Raw genomic sequence first — 6,000 nt, forward strand, 5'->3', positions numbered from 1 at the left:
TACTGGTTAAAAATATACGCGAGACGTATTTGGCGCGAAACTCTGCCGAGCATTTCGACTCTAGGATGGGATATTTCCCATAATTGTATAAATTCCTTCAGAATTGCTCCAGATTGATCAGCAACAGTGGAAATCCGCGTTATCTCATTTTCTACCGTCCCTCTCCAATGTTTCGTTTATGGGATTTTTATACATCCCATTAACCTCGGGTGAACATTAATCCCGATTTATTCCCGACAGAGGAGTTCCGCGTTGGCGAGGTTTTTGCGGGCCAGAAAAATGCCGAAAAAGTGTTCAGCACTGCAAACACGATCGCCGGGTCCCCAGGGTGGCCCGGGATGCAGGGAAGAATTAATCGGCGCGATTAGTCTGGTGAGACCCATCTGCAAGGAGTACAAGTCCCGGCGATATATTACGTCGGGGCAAAGGTATCCCTCGCGTGGCTATAAGTAATCCTGGAGGGGAAAATCCTAGGGAAAGGGGCGGGAAGCCTCCAGGACGAGGAAACAACCACGAAGAAGTGACCGAAGTGAGCACGAGGCCTCTCGGTTACTCCTCGTCGTGCCAATTGCAATTGCAATCGGTACTCGCGGCTCGACTCCCTCGGCGAACTTGGGATAGGGATTCGCGACTTCCCTCCGTAGGCGGCAAGTAATCCCGGTTGTTCCGGGAAAATATCCGACATCCCTCCTCGGTCGGAAGAAGTTGTTCGCTTATTGTCCCTTGTTAGACTTGCTTATTAAGCCGCGGACGGATCTCGGAGTTCCGAGGCCGAATGCGAGGTGAAGTTCCCCAGGGAATCTGGATGGTCCTCTGTTCCCGCTTTTCCGGGCGTTCCCGCAAGATCTTATTAGAAATGTTTCCAATTCCAACCCCCTAACCTAACCTCTCTCTCACCATCTTTTCTCAGGAACTTCCATATTCAGGGAGATCCCTCGTTACAGCACTGCCCAATTACGAGAAATCTGCGAAGACCATTAACATTGTCGAGTCGTTCCACCTTTTTTTTTCCTCCCCATTCGAGGATTTCGCTGAATTGAATTTATCTGAAATAGAAAAAGGAGTTGAAATCATTTTAGATTAGGTGATCAGGTCTCGCGGTACACTTTCCAGGTACTTCGGGGGATTTTTGGTACCATTTCAGTGGTATTTCTGGTTTCGGTTTCTTTTCTTCAGATTGGGGCTGACCGGGGTCACCCTATCCGGGGGGTGGCCGTGCCCACTGTCGCTTAACTTCGCTGAAATTCGATTCACGTGGGCCGAGAGTCGACTTTTAGGTTAGATTCGAGTTCAGCTGGAGCTTCTTCTTTTGCGGGGTCTTTCGAAATCCGCGGGGAGCGAGGTCCCCTCGGCGCCAGTGGTGCCAACCTCGTCCCCCAGGCGGCATAACCCGATATTTCCCTAGGCCGTAGGTGGCGTAGGTTGGCGCACGCGCAGAAGATCAGGACCGGTGGCTCTGTGTCGCCTGGGATGGCTCGTGGCCGTCTATTGATCTCGGCCGACGTGCGCGGCTCTACGCCGTTGGGTCCATCTGCTGCTCGCCCTGAGAATTCGCCGAAATTTTTATCCCCGGCTAAAAAAATACCCACCCCCCGTCCATTTTGGCAGGCGAGACCTCGAGTTCCTAACCTCACCCCGACACCAATGTCGAACCCGTAAAAGATACGGATGTCACGTGCAGATGCTGACAACTAGTAAGGAAAGTTTCTAGCGATATTTATCCGAAATTGTCGCAATAAATCGAGCCGGTGATTCGATTTCAAATGAAATGGATACGAGTTGTCGACAATTTCGGGCCGCTTCCGCCATTACGGTGTCGCGGAATAATGAGCGATACCTGAGTGCATTGTTTTACCGGGGAAAATGGGTGATTAACCTACGGCCGGCCGTAAAACGTTTCAACAATCCGCCTCGTCGGAGCACCGTTAATGCGGCTGTACATCGATATATCGATATATGGCCCGTGTCGACGTCCTCCGAAATGGTAATTAAGGGTGGAGGCGCGTGCACCTAATGCGCTCGTTGCGGACGAGGTCTGCACGAGACAGGCTCCACCTAGCGGGCAACCCTCCAAGCATAAGTGGGCCTCGAATTTGAAAATATGTAGCGACGGCTCCCGACGCCCCGGCGTGAATTTCCAATATGACCGGAAGCTACCGATTTCCCCGACATAAATTCCTGTTTTCACCCCGCTTCGGTGAGAAAGTTCACCCGCTTCTCGCCTTTTGACACTTCGCCCGGAATCGAGGCATTTCCTCTCCCAGGGGACGCGCCGGGCAATATGGCGGCGCCCAGGCTGCCGATCCCCACCTGAGGATTTGCGAGGTGTTTAAATTACTTCGTACAAGTCATTTTAACGAGAACGCGCACTCGGTCGCTTCCTGGGGCTTGCATCTTCTCTGTTGCTAGTAAATCGAAGAATTTCCGCCACCCGGAGACACTCTACCGAGACACAAAAGCTCCTGCCAATATGGCGGCTCGGGAAGTGCCGATCTTCGGGAGCTTCCAGGTTTAAATGTGGTCACGCACGCGTCGGGGGGATCGTTTAGCATTTCATTGGGCAATAGAGTCGGTCGTAAACAAGGAGTGACGACAATAAAAATTCGATCTTACCCGGCGGGTTGCGCGAGCGGTTTCGGCCGCGCTTTTACAACCTAACCTAAATAATGGCTCGGATGAAGTTTTAGGGCAGTTGCGCGGTGTCGAGCGGGAGGGTCGGGGGGTGGATTTACGAGGGCGAGGAGGCGACGACGGGGAGCTCTCTCTCTCTCTCGCTTCTTTTGATTCCTTTGCCAATTGCGGTAACTGGGGCTGACGATGAACAGCACCGAGCCTCCATGATGGCGACCTCGAGTGACGTCATCGTTGTTGTACGGAGTTCCGGGGCGCCGGCTACGCGCCTGCGCGTTTCGATCGCGATGTCACACCTGGAGGCTCCGGTCACCGAATGAATTCGGGGGTGACGTACGTGGCGAACGCTTCCGGTGCAAGGTACCGCGACCTCCGCACCTCTCACATATATATATTCCATTAACTAAGTATAATAAAAAGACCCTGGACGTATGTATAATCATTAATACATTGTTTATCAACCTCGGACGTCAGCCATGACGCAACCACCCCAAGGCTGAACTTTCACGGAGCTTTTCCGAGTTAACCTTTCGCTATGGAGGAAAACTCTTCGGATGAAAGTTCTTCCTTATTTCATTGTGAACAAGTTATGGAAAGAGGATTTTCCTCATATCTCCCCCCGTTTGGAGAGAAAACGGGATTAAAGTATCCTCCGAGGGGCCCCGAGAGACGCGCGGATTTATTTAGCGAATAAACGGGGCGGGCTTGGTTCTGCAAATAAGGACAATATTAATGGACCGTATACATATTCTATCCTCTTACGGGACTCGAAACGTATGCAGCAATGGCGCTATTTACCGAGTATATCGGGGCACGCATGTATAAATGCAGTGTCTGAATTGCAGATCCGCTTGGCTTAGCCGTTGACCGGAAGACTTCCTCCACAGGGGTGACGGTCACTTCCGGTTGCGACGTGGATTTCGAAACTCGTCCCAGACACGCGTAAGACCTGTTGATTGGTTCTTTCAGGAGACCCGAGATCATTTTTAATAATCACTTATAATCGATTTTCAACGAATTATCGATATTCGATCAGCTCCGATTTTTTCCAGTTATCGTAGATTTTTTCTTTTCTTTTTCCAATTTATCGATCCAATGTCAAGTAATCGTACAGAGTGGAGCAGGTGACTTTTATGGAAACCAGGATGGAGGTTCTTCAACCTAGCCGGCACTATAAGCCGCATGACTGGGGGTGTAAAACAGCGAGGCTTTATTCTTCCATCGAGCGCTCATCTACCTATCAATCAATCAGGAAGTATCGAGCCTTCCGTCGATCTTAACATCATCCATCCATCAATCGCGATGCCATCGTCTCTTTCATCAATCACGAGCTCATCGAGCGACTCAGTGCCGTGGCAATTGCAACTGTGCCGATTTCACGGATGCAATTGCTGGCGTATCAATTTCTCCTCCATTTTTATCGACCCCTCGGTAACGTGACAACATAACGAATCCATGATATCGACGTTAAAATGGTATCGGACGCTTTAAAAAATACATCTACGTCTCCCTTTTAATCTATCGTAAAATCGGAGGGTGAAATTTACTCTTAAATCGGGTGAAACCTACGGCTTTTCGGTTTCGGCGATTTTAATGGACGTTACGCGGTAACAATTGCGCGATTGCGGGGGGGACAACAATCGGGACTTAATTTTTCAACGGCGGGCCTTGGTCTAATCAATCAATCAGGAGGTATCGATCGTCGATTTTGCCGTCCATCCATCAGGAGAGATCCCATCGGTTCGCAGCCCATCGGAGGATGCGACGTGTCCGTCGATTTCGCGAACGCAGTTTCCGGAGAAAATCGAGGAAAATCGCTAGGGAAAATCGCGCACGCTCCGGAATAAAGTCGCGGTCTTAACCGCGCGCTGGCCGAGGGGAACAATTTCCTTCGAGAAATCAATCCGGAGGACTTCTTCCCTTGGCGCGGTGTTAACGACTAGGGGAAGGTCGGGGAGGAGCGCAGTCCTGGAATCCCCTAGGTTGATTGGGGAAAAAGCAGAACTGGAGATTCGAGGGCGAACATTTTCCGGAACGTTTTCCGGGAAAAAACATTTCCCTAAACGAATAGAAATTAGCCGCGGGGTAATTAATTCCGCTTTATCATATTTTTAATATTTTTATACCCCCTCTTGCGCCCCAAGATGGCGTCAGGGCGCGACGAGGAGAAGACGCAATCTCCCAGGGAGAAGATTTTTTTCTCGCCCTTCCAAAGGCGCGTTGCGGTCCGGAACTCTACACAGTACCGGAAGTGGCCAGCCCAAGCGGGGGGAGACCAGGGCAAAAAGCGTCGCAAAGTCCTGGGGAGGATAAAGACAAAGTGAGGATCATTTGGGCGGAAAAGAGTCGGAACAGCGTGTCCGAAAAATCCGAGGGGACGGAAGAAATTGGCCAGGAATACCCCCGTCATGGTCGCTAACGCTGACGAGTCCTGTTTTACCTCCCTTCCGGTGGAAGAGCCTTCGGGATGGGGGAAAAAAAAAACTTGGGGAGGCCAGCCATCCTGTCCCCTGTCGGTCCGTCCTGAGTAACGAGGTTTTAGTGGCGCAAGTTCGGCCGAGTAACGACTCCCGACTGGTACCCCTTGTAACAAAATTCCCTAAATAATCCCCAAAAAAATGGCAGAACACGCTATGGCAATCTTTATAATTTCCGGGAGAAAATTAGGGACGTCCGATGCAGTTTGCCAGGTACGCGGGGGTTCCAGGGTAACCAGGTTATCCTGTCCTGGTAGCAGGTCCTTCATGGCCGATTGCTCCAGGATCCGGCGAGGAAGAACACTTTCCGAAAGCCCGGAGCGAGTTCTCGCGAGACTCCTCGGAGAAAAGCGAAGCTTAACCATCTCGCCTGGAGCAATTCCTGCCCGGGAAGGGATTCGTCCGAGTGCACTTCCTGGACCCATTGGGCGCCGGACGGCCAGGAAGCGGCAGATTGACCCCGAGCTCGACCGATCGAACCATTCGATTGGGAGGAAATCATCCTTCGGCGGACCTGACGGCGGCAAATGAACTCCCTCGGCCACTTCTGGCAGATCGGTGTAGCTTTCGCGGAGGAATCGCATCGGACCCCCCTCAAAGTCCCCTGGTAGGGATTTAATTCCTCATCTCGATATTAATTTTTCCACCGATATAAATGGGCATTAACGCTGTCCGAGCTCGACCGATCGAACCATTCGATTGGGAGGAAATCATCCTTCGGTGGACCTGACGACGGCAAATGAACTCCTTCGGCCACTTCTGGCCGATCGGTGTAGCTTTCCCGGAGGGATCGCATCGGACCCCCCTCGAAGTCCCCTGGTAGGGATTTAATTCCTCATCTCGATATTAATTTTTCCACCGATATAAATGGGCATTAACGCTGTCGGGGCAA

This window comes from Orussus abietinus, unplaced genomic scaffold, assembly GCF_000612105.2.
Source record: "Orussus abietinus isolate OABI.00-Male unplaced genomic scaffold, Oabi_2.0 scaffold3, whole genome shotgun sequence".
NCBI lineage: Eukaryota > Metazoa > Arthropoda > Insecta > Hymenoptera > Orussidae > Orussus > Orussus abietinus.